Source organism: Benincasa hispida, chromosome 9, assembly GCF_027475165.1.
Source record: "Benincasa hispida cultivar pf3 chromosome 9, pf3_genome.v1.1, whole genome shotgun sequence".
NCBI lineage: Eukaryota > Viridiplantae > Streptophyta > Magnoliopsida > Cucurbitales > Cucurbitaceae > Benincasa > Benincasa hispida.
Window position 1 is genome coordinate 18,064,686 of NC_143486.1, and position 11,228 is coordinate 18,075,913.

Sequence of the window (11,228 nt, forward strand, 5' to 3'; positions counted from 1 at the left end):
ATCAACAACTTCTTTCGTTTCTCAAAACATTCCCTTTTTTTCTAAACCAACAATGCGTTAGATGCTCTTCTTAAGATAGATGCCGGATAAAAAGAAAAAATATGAATTTTATTTTACCCGTGCGTTGTTCCAAGTATCCCACTTTCGTTTTGGCTTGCCCCCACGGGTGTCATGTGAGCAACCAACTACGGGTGAGAATCCTTCACAACTAAACTCATATCTAATATTCATTCATTTCAAGACACAAGTTCTTTAGACTAGATAGAGGAGTTTTATGGGACGCATTGGTCTAGAAGGCTTAACTTCGTTTTGGCTTGCCCCCATGGGTGTCATGCGAGAATCCAACTACGGCTAAGTGCCTATTCTAACTTTTTAACTCAAGTCACTTTAAAGTTTTTCTTTTGAAGTAATGACAGAGAAGTTGCGTTTAACATTTTTCTATTTTGTTCCCTTTCTTTTTTATGTATTCAGTCAATGCGTCTAAACTCAGATTTTCCTCATCCTCAAATTTGGAGATGAGCTAAATCCTCATTGCTAAAAGAGAAACAAAATTTCGAAAAGGCTTTAAGAATTCCGAAAGGAGTTTTGAATTAAAGCTTGCATGCGTTAGAAAGAAAACATGTAGTCTTTTTAGAGAAGCTCAGGCTTTGTTGATTTTCCTAATGCCTACTCTATACTTATAGATTTCATATTGTTGATATCATTGAGGTAAGGCAAAACACAAGACTAGAAAATAGCTAAAGAACAAAAAAAGTATGCTAAGGTCAAATGCAAGAAAAAAAAATGATAGAAATTTTTCATTCATTTTCATAGAATAACATGAAATAAACAACAAGTCAAACAAATACAAAAGATCATCAAATAGATCAAAATACAAAATAACCAACACTCCAAAACTTTATTGTGCTGGCGCATCATCCTTGTGTTCTTCTGCAAGGTCTTCATCCATAAAGCGCAAAAGGTTTCTAAGATGAGCAGGTAGCAGAGGCAGGGCAAACATTCCAACCAAGACATCATTAATGTACTACGTTGTATAAACAAATTGGTCTTGCATCCTTCTTGTTTGTTGCCTTAAGTAATCTCTTAGAACCCTGTTTTGTTGTTGAAGACCATCAATGGACGCGGCCAATGGTCTGAGCTAATCACTGATGAAAGTTTTCAACTTTTCAATGTCAGTGCTGCGTTGAAGTGGTGCTGGCTCTTCACTTCTTTCAACTGGGTCTTCAAAATTTACTGCGTTACTCGACCCTAACCCACTTGGTTCAAAAACGGTTCGAGGAGGCACAAAATTAGAAATTGAACTTGGTGAGGGCGAAGGAAGGGGGTAAAGGATGTCTTGATCTATATCAGTAGGTTCTTGGTGCGTTGGATCAAGACTCCCTTCTGACGGGGCCACTGGTGATTTTTGGAGAGTGAGGTTTAGGGTTGACCGTGCTTCTTCATTCGAAAGTTCAAGCTCTACTTCGTAATCTTCATGCTCTGAAGCTTTATCGTTGTGTTCAATTATCCAGACGCGTCTTCTTTTGGGGGTGCGTTTAGATGATCGAGGTCTGGCTGCCACTTCTTTGGGAGGTAAAGCAGGCTAATATGGCGAACCGCGAAGTAAATGCCTGATTAACTTGATGTCCATCAGACCGTTGATCTCTTCATGATCATCCCCCAGAGGGATGCCCCCGTGTTCACACAATGCGCAGATCAGACATGGATTGGTTTTGATGGCTTTGATCTGATCCTTTATTATTCTCCCAACATCTAAAGAGATGCACTGCATGATACAATAGGTAGCCAAGACGCGTTTTTTCGACAATGTTTCATCATGCGTTGTAGGCATGATGCTTCTCTTAATCAGATAATACCATAGATTCGCGTCAGGGTTTAGGTTCCTGGAAGATAGCATCTTTGCTCCATTCCAAGCTTGGCTACCACTTTTAACGTATCTTCAAGTTGGCTCGGTGTTGGTTGTTCCAAGATGCGGTTGCCTTCTGCGTCCGGATTACTCCTGATGTTGAACATTTCATTGATCTTATCGGATGAGAAGCGCACCAATACCCCGTCAACAAATGTTGAATTCTTCTCCATGTCGAACTCACTACTGAGAACTGGCGAACAAGGTTTGGCCAAATTCTTGTGTGCCCAACGCAGAACTGACCCCAACCCATTGCATCTATGGTTTCAATTATGTATGCTGGTAGTGGGTTGCATTCGGGAAAGAAGCCTTTCTCTGCAAGAATATCATTGAACTGGCGCTTCCTTCCCGTGGTCTTTTTAGGTAACGCGTCGATTACCTTGCGCTTGCCCGCAACATGTTCCTTGGCTTCCTGTGCCAGCTCTCTAAATTCGTTCTCCAATTCCCTTTGGAGAGTTGACTTCCTTCGCCCCCTGCCTTGAGGGCTAATAATCTTCCAATTCCTTCTCTAATGCGTTGTGCCTTGAGCAGCTCCCACGCGTTGCATCCTCAAGACCGGATGCTGACTGCTCATCTTCTTCTTCCAAGATTAATTTTCTCTTTCTTGTCACTCTCTTTTCTTTTGAGGGCCCTTCATTCACGTCAGTTTAACATGATTGCGACGCGCTGGGCCAAATCCTCTTTCTTTATCTTCTTCTTATAACTCTGCTTTGAGCATCATTGCGTAACGCTCTACTTCGTCCAATTCAAGTGATGCGTTAGGTGGGTCGGAACGCATCACTTGCTCTTCTTTTTGGCCTTGATTCAGACTTGCCAAGATAGCTCCAAACACTTCTTGCTCGTCCCGTCGAGCCAATTTCGCTAATTCTTCGAGGTTATGCTCTGACGCAGGACTGTCAGAGCTGGGCCGAGGTGGAGTAATTGGTGGGGTGCCTGATGGGGTATGCGGTGACCCAGAGGATGAAATGATGATGGGTGAACGCGACGGTTGGCTGGACGCATCTACTTCAATTGAGTAGATGGTGGCCAAAGGTTGGATTGACAATGGAGGAGGTGGACGCACTGCTGGCGATGGGGCATTATGGAGGTAGACTGGGATGGGGTCATGCGTCGCACCCACCTGAGTGATGTTTGGAATGAATAGTGGTGGGGCGGGCTTGGTATATGGCTTCTTGGCAGCCGTGGATGACGAAGGACGCTGCCTTGGTTTTGAAGGAGTTTTAGGTTTTGGTTTAGGGGTGGTTTTAGGCTGTTGGGTGGTCTTAGAAGGAAGGGTTATGATGGCTTTGGTAGGCTTCGACCAAGACGGTCGCTGGGAAGTGGAGAATGCTCCACTAAGCAGAAGTTTGATTGGGATAGTGGTTTTTGAGGTCTGTCGAGGGCTTGGGGGAGGCGATGTTGAAACAGACGAGGAGGAAAATGAGCTTACCAACGAGACGTCCCCAAAGCTCATTGATTGATTCTGACTATCAGACGCTGACGACATCGTGGTTGAAGAGTGGCCAGAGAAATGCTTGAGCGAACGACGGTGAGAGAAACGAGAGGCGCTAGGGTTTTTCTTTTTTTCTTTCACAAAGTGCTCGAGGGCAATGAAGAAGAAGAAAATGAAGGGTCTTGATTTTTATAAGCTGGGGAGAGAGAGAAGGGTGACGTCAGGCAGTGCCTGACGTCTGCAATTAATGCAAAGTCGAAGGGATGTTTCTTAGGTTTCCAAGCACTCGAGTGCTTTGCATTTTTGAGACGCGTCCTTTCGACTTGGGCCATGCGTTAGACTTAAGTCTAACGTGTTCGTTTATTCCTATCCCGATTATACACAACATTTTTTTTTTTATTTAAAACAAGTAAATCTCTAACTATGAAGGCAATAACAATGAACAATCAATCTTAAAACGCAGACAAACAAACAAAGTAAATTCAAACGCAGCAATAAAATACGCAATGCAAAAGGAATTAGAAAAGAGGAAGGGTCCTTGGAATATGTGTCGATGTGAACGCAGGGATGATTCGACGCGAGCCTCAACTGGCTTCGCGTAGTACGAGAGATGACTTTTGACGTTCTATGCCATCTTTGAAGTATGACTTCACTCTTTGGCCATTTACTTTGAACGCGTTTGTGCCATCCTCCCGCGTTAATTCTACTGCTCCATGAGGAAAGACTGTTTTAATGATGAATGATTCTGACCACCTTGACTTTAACTTCCCTGGGAACAAACGCAATCGTGAATTGAATAATAAAACTTTTTGGCCAACAACAAACTCTTTCTTACCAATGTGTTGGTCATGCCAGCGTTTGATCTTCTCCTTGTAGAGCTTGTTGTTCTCGTATGCATTCAACCGTCACTCCTCAAGCTCATTGAGCTGAAGTTTGCGTTGATCGCCCGCGGCGTCCAAGTTTAAATTTAGCTTCTTTACTGCCCAAAAAGCTTTATGCTCCAATTCTAGGGGTAAATGACAAGCTTTTCCAAATACTAAAGAGTATGAAGACATATCTATAGGGGTCTTGTAGGCAGTCTTGTAAGCCTAGAGTGCTTCATCCAGCCTCTGTGCCCAGTCTTTTCGCGATGCATTGACAACTTTCTCCAAGATAGATTTTATTTTCTGATTGGATACCTCAGCTTGACCATTCGTTTATGTGTGGTAGGCGGTAGCGATCTTATGCCTAACATTATATTTGGCAAGTAATTTAGAAATGATGCGATTAATGAAATGCGTACCTTCATCACTTATCAGGGCTCTTGGCGTTCCAAAGCGTGTGAAGATGTTCCTAGTAAGAAACTTAGAAACAGTGGACGCATCATTTCTAGCACAAGCTACTACTTCAACCCACTTTGATACATATCTACTGCAAGCAGGATATATTGTTGGTCGCAGGACAGGGGAAAAAGTCCCATAAAATCAATGCCCCAAACATCAAATAATTCAACTTCAAGAATATTGTTCAAGGGCATTGCGTCCCTTGATATATATTCCCGGTGCGTTGGCAGGGGTCACATTTACAAACATACTCCCTCGCGTCTTTGAAGAGGGTGGGCCAAAAGTATCCACTTTGAAGGATCTTCGCAGCAGTTCTTTGCCCACCAAAATGCCCTCCGTAAGGAGAGTCATGACACTCAGCCAAGATGTGTTGTGACTCTTCTTCTGGAACGCATCGACGCATTATGGAGTTAGGGCCTTGTTTATAGAGAAATGGTTCATTCCAAAAATAAAATTTACTGTTGTGTACTAACCGTTTCTTTTGCTGAGAGTTAAAGTTCCCAGGGAATTGCTTGGTATTTAAATAATTAACTATGTCTGCATATCAGGTTCCCTGCCTTCAACTCTGAACATGCTTTCATCAAGAAATGAATCTTTGATTTCACTTTCTTGATCTTGCATTTCCTGATTTTCTAACCTGGACAGGTGGTCAACCACCTGATTCTTAGTTCCCTTTCTATCCTGAATATCAACGTCAAATTCCTGTAATAGCAGCACCCATCTTATTAATCTTGGTTTCGCGTCCTTTTTACACATCAGAAACTTTATGTATAGTGATCTGTATAGATGGTGGCTGACGCAACAACTAAATAAGATCTAAACTTCTCGATGCCAAACACTACAGCCAACATTTTTTTTCCGTGATTGTGTAGTGTTCCTGAGAGTCATTCAGTGTTTTGGATGCGTAAGAGATGGGATGTATCAAATTTCCTTTCTTCTGCCCCAGCATGGTACCTACTGCAACATCACTCGCGTCGCACATGAGAACAAAACGTTGCGTCCAATTCGGTGCTATTAGTACCGGAGCTGTAGTCAATGCATATTTCAATGTCTCAAATGCGTCACAGCAGTCGTCATTGAAATCGTAGGGCTGGTTCGCTTCTAGTAATGCGCTCAGAGGTCGCGCAATTTGAGAGAATCCTCTAACAAACCTTCGATAGAAGCCAGCATGTCCTAGAAAACTTCATAGAACTTTAACATTTGATGGTGGTGGAAGTTTAGCTATGACATCTATCTTGGATTCATCAATTTCCAACCCAGCTTTAGATACTTTCTGGCCTAAGACAATTCCTTCAGTCACCATGAAGTGACATTTTTTTTCAATTTAGCACAAGGTTCGTTTTCTCGCATCGAGCAAGGACGGCCTCCAAATTATCTAAGCATGATTGGAATGAGTCTCCAAAGATTGAGAAATCGTCCATGAAGACTTCAACGATCTTCTCCAAGAAGTCAAAGAAAATTGCCATTATACACCTTTGGAATATTCCAGGTGCGTTGCATAGCCCAAAGGGCATGTGTCTAAACGCGAATGTTCCAAAGGGACAGGTGAATGTTGTCTTTTTCTGATCTTCTGGGTCAATCAAAATCAGGTTATAACCAGAGTATCCATCAAGGAAACAATAAAATTCTTTTCCAGAAAGTCTGTCAAGCTTTGGTCAATGAAAGGAAGAGGGAAGTCGTCTTTCTTGTTTGCCGCGTTGAGCTTCCTATAGTCCATACAAATGCGTCAGCCCGTGATAGTTCTTGAAGGAATGAGTTCATTATTTCTATTGACTATCACAGTTATTCTTGGGAACGCATTGGACTGGGCTTACCCAGCTGCTATCGGATATAGGATAGATCACTCCTGCGTCCAACCATTTTAAGATTTCTTTCTTGACCACTTCCTTCATTATGGGGTTCAGCCTTCTTTGAGGCTCAATCGATCCCGACTTCCTTTCTTCCAGCCTGATTTTATGCATGCAATAAGATGGGTTGATGCCACGGATATCTGCTAGCGTCCAACCTATTGCACGCATGTGCTTTTGCAGCATCTGCAAAAGAGAATGTTCATTAGGCTCAGTAAGATTCGCGTAAATAATTACAGGTAAAGCTTTGTTTGTTCCAAGGAAGGCATATTTCAGGTGACTAGGTAACGGTTTCAACTCAAGTTCTGGTGGTTCCTCTAGTGATGGATGTGTTGGTTTCGTCTGCCGCTCACTCAAACTTGGCAGCTCAGGTTCTTTCATGCTTTCCTTCAACACGACGACCTTGCACACTTGGGTCACTTCTTCAGGCAACTCTATACTATTCAGTTGACATTCTTCACTGACCAGGAACTTTAATGCGTTTAACACATTAAACTTCACCTCTTGATTGTCTACGCGCATAGTCAATTCTCCTTTATGCACGTCTATTAAAACTTTCCCAGTGGCTAGAAAGTGGCATCCAAGGATAATTGGTACATCCTTATCCGCTTCATAGTCTAAGATGATAAAATATGTTGGGAATATGAAGTTGTCAACTTTTACCAGAACGTCTTCAATCTTTCCTTCAGGGTACTTGATTGTTCTGTCAACGAGTTAAAGAGTAACAGAAGTGGGTTGTGCTTCACCTATTCCCAATTTCTTGAAAATTGAGAGTGGCATGAGATTAATGCTTGCTCCCAAATCGCATAACGCATGTCCCACATCCAACCCTCCTATCGAGCACGGGACTTTGAAGCTCCCAGGGTCCTTCTGTTTCTTGGGTAGACTATTGCTTACTAACGCATTGCACTCCTCAAGAGTTCAAGAAAATGCTTAAATTGTTGTTCATCATTTTTCTTCATCAAGCATCTAGGGAATGGTGCGTTCAGCGGCACCACAGGTTTTCCCATGCTAAACGTGCTTGGCTCTGAATGGCTTGTTGTTTCAGGCGTTCTTTCTTCTTGATCTTCTAGTGCCATTGAACGTGTGTTGCTTTCTTTTGAAGGACTGTTGTTTCTTGGATTCATTCTTCTTTCTTCAAGAGCTTTGCCACTTCGCAATGTCACCGCGTAACATTGCTCCTTTCCATTGTTGTTCCCAAGAGTTTCAGTGTTACTAGGCAAAACTCCGGGCTGCCTATTCTTTAACTCGCTCGCTATCTACCCTACCTATATCTCCAGGTTTCTGATAGACAACGCCTGGCTTTTCAACAACGTATCATTCTTGGCGATGTACTCCTTCAATAGGTTCTCAAGCGGAGATCCTGAAATCGACCCCTGACCTCCTCTATTAAAGGAATATTGGTGTGGCTGATGCGTTGGTTGGAATGCAGGTGGCGGTCCTTGCCTTTGCTGTTGGTTCGCCCTTGGGTGGTGCTCCTGTTGGTTTCCTGTCCAAGAAAAATTTGGATGGTTCCTCCATCCAGGATTATATGTATTGGAAAATGGGTTGTTTTTAATGAAGCATACTGATTGCGAGTTTTGTAGGTAATCAGCATAGGAATGGGGATCTCCACAGCCCACACAGCTAACCATGGGCTGCCCGAATGCTTCTACCCGATTCACCTTCTGCTGATTTGATGCGTTCCCTAGCGATATGTTCTGCAAAAGGTTGGTCATCGTGGCCACTTGTGTAGATAGTGTGGCTATTGCGTTGGAATTGATAGAATTAACATTCTGAGATCTCTTCTTCCTGTCAGCTCTTGTGTCATACGAATCGTCCACCCATTCCATGTTGTGCTTAGTAATGCGGTCTAATATCTCCTTAGCTTCAATGTAAGATTTATCCATAATTCCACCAACTGCAGCTGCGTCGGTTGCCATCTGTGATGCTCTGTTCAATCCACCATAAAAAGTCTCCATCTGGATAGTTAGTGGTAGTCCATGTTTCGGGCAATTTTTTACCAATCCCTTACAACGCTCCCATGCGACACTTAAGGTTTCAGCTTCTTCTTGCTCAAAATTCATAATCTCTCGACGCCTCCTTGCGTTAGTGGTAGGTGGGGAAGTATTTTTGCATAAATTTCTCCACCAACTTCTCCCAGGTTGTGATTTCACCAGGCTCCAGTGAGCTTACCTATTGCTTTGTGTCATCACACAAAGAATAGGGAAACAAAGATAGCCTGATCGCTTTTGGGGTGATTCCAGGAATCACGAATGAGTTACACGTTTCCAGGAAACGTTTCATGTGGGCGTGAGGATCTTCTCCACGACCACCCCCAAATTGTCCAGTAGTCTGAAGCATTTGAAGAATTACAGATTTCATCTCGAATCTCGTCCCATCCGGCATTGGGTATATGATTCCTGGTGAGAAATCACACAATACATGAGACGCGTACTCCCTCATGGGACGCATGCTACTGTTCGCCATTAGGATCGGATTTTGCGCAGTATGAGCTAGTTGTTGAGCTAAGTTCTGATTTTCCTGGTTGTCCACCATTGCTTATTGCCTGTGATGTTGTCTGAGAAGTTGTTGCCTCAACCTTCGACAACGATTAGATCGGTTTCTACGTTGGAAGGTCCTTTCAATCTCGGGGTCGTATATAAGTTCAGGAGTGCTCTCCCTGCTCATAAACATTCACAAGCTTAGGCTCATCTCGTAATACTCCCTCGACTGAAGTGTTCCTACAAACGAAGGAATGTATTATTTACACTAAGGTGTTGTGCTCGTGTAAGAAGATACAAAAGAGTTGAGTAGAGAATGATGGGTCGTGTGGAAATGGATTTTAGTGCAAATGGTATACATCGATCTAAGATGAATGTACATGAACTAGAATGTGATGTGAATAAGATGGATTGCTTATCTTTGTTTATGCGTTAGACTCTTATTCGACACTTCTCAATGCGAATAACATACAAAACCTATCTCTAGGATGCATGCGTCAAACACAGGATGCAGTAAAACACTAGTAGGTCTATCTCTAGATGTACTATGCGTTCTAACTTGATGTTGGCTTATTTATTCTCTCGAATAGTCTAAGCTAAAGATGCTTTTACCAATTGATCAAGTTGGCTTAGGCGTTTGAAATGAAGTTTTGCATAAAGTATAGATGCATTCAACATAAACAAGAAATAAACAATGGAAAAGTGTGATGGATCAAATATATGAATTTATAAAGAAGCAGATTGTCTTTAAAAAAGCAATATTTAATCAGATGAAATGAAAGCGATAAATGAGATGAAAGGAACTGAGTCAAGCTGCAGAGTACAATCTCTTGTATCTCTTTGGCTCAATTCTAGTTGTGTACAATCACTTGTATAAGAATTGGACGAAGTGTCTTTCTCAAGCTCGGCTTCCTTCGCTACTTGACCGGTAGTGATGGTGGTTCTCTACCCTTCTACTCTTCTTAGCACTACAGCACAGCTTCTAAAGATCTAACACTACAACTACGCTAATTATGAGAGTGAGAACTTGAAATTTCTGAACTTCGAACTCTAGAGGGATTTCATTTATTTATAGGTGTTGGTCACTTCAGCTTGGTGATGGCAGCATTAAAGTCCATGCCCTGGTCAGCCGCCTGACACTTAGAAGCTTTTCAGACGCCGCCTGCTGCAGGTGCCCATGCTTGCAAGTGGTGATTTGACACAAACAGCCTGAATCAATGAATCTTCTTTGCGTTGAATCCCTCCGACGTATGGCCCATGCGTTAGAACTTTTCCTGCGACACTTCTTAATCATGCATTAGCTTCTTATTGAAATCCTGCAATATAACGTCTTAGTGTCGCAGTATTTAGTAATAAATATTCTTTTGCATGAGTTTGCTAATGTTTGAGTAATTCCATGCGTTTCTTCTAAAAATGAGGAGATTTTATCATTAAAAACCTTAGTTGTTCCAACTTAAGAGCCAAAATAACTTGTATTTCTAAGAGTTATCAGTATCCTTTTTCAAGCTCAACCTACTCTAGCATAATTACAACAAATTGATTTTCTTCCTCAATGTTACAACAATGCCTCATTATCGTTCATTCGTTTTTAGCCCCTATTATCCTTTAATCATTCTCATGCACTACTGAATAACAGTTTAATTTCTCAGTTCTAGCCAAACCTCTCTTTCTCAAGTATAAAATTTAGCCTAAAATATATCCGTTCAATGGCTAGTCAAACAAATAGATTCATACGAAGAAATTAAAATTCAACCATCAGACAATTGATTCAAACATTAAAAAACTACTCAATTGAATTCATAGCAAAGACAACACCCTAGAATGAGAGATTTAGCTACTCATGTTCATACAAACTACAGATGTAACATATAAAATTGCCATAAAATTTCCAAAGAGAACAAGGAAGAAAGATAGAAAGTTAACGCAATCTCTCTTCACCGTCGTTGTGTCACGGTCTCGATCTCTTGAACCTTCGTTGTTGAGTTTCAGATTGATCTCAACAATAGCGTCGTTCTTTACAGAGGCTCTTTCAATTTAGGTCTCCAAATCTCACCAAATTTGCATCCTACTTCAAATGAAAGCAGAAGACTTATTTTATAAGAATCACCCGCAGTGTCGCAGTGTTGGCATAAGTAATGGTCACCTTCAGATCATAGTGTCACAATGCTATCAGCAACATTTTGACACTGCCCTGTTTCCTTTAGCTCTCGGGTCTTCAGCATCATGGGGAAGTGTTGC

At 41.9% G+C, this 11,228-nt stretch overlaps 1 non-coding gene across 1 annotated transcript; it reads left to right on the forward strand.

The window, feature by feature from the left end:
- The first annotated feature begins 8,484 nt into the window (after nucleotides 1-8,484).
- On the forward strand, nucleotides 8,485-8,588 carry LOC150033669 (small nucleolar RNA R71). Its single transcript, XR_016532551.1, has one exon. It is a non-coding gene; the product is annotated as a small nucleolar RNA R71 (small nucleolar RNA).
- The last annotated feature ends 2,640 nt before the right edge of the window (nucleotides 8,589-11,228 follow it).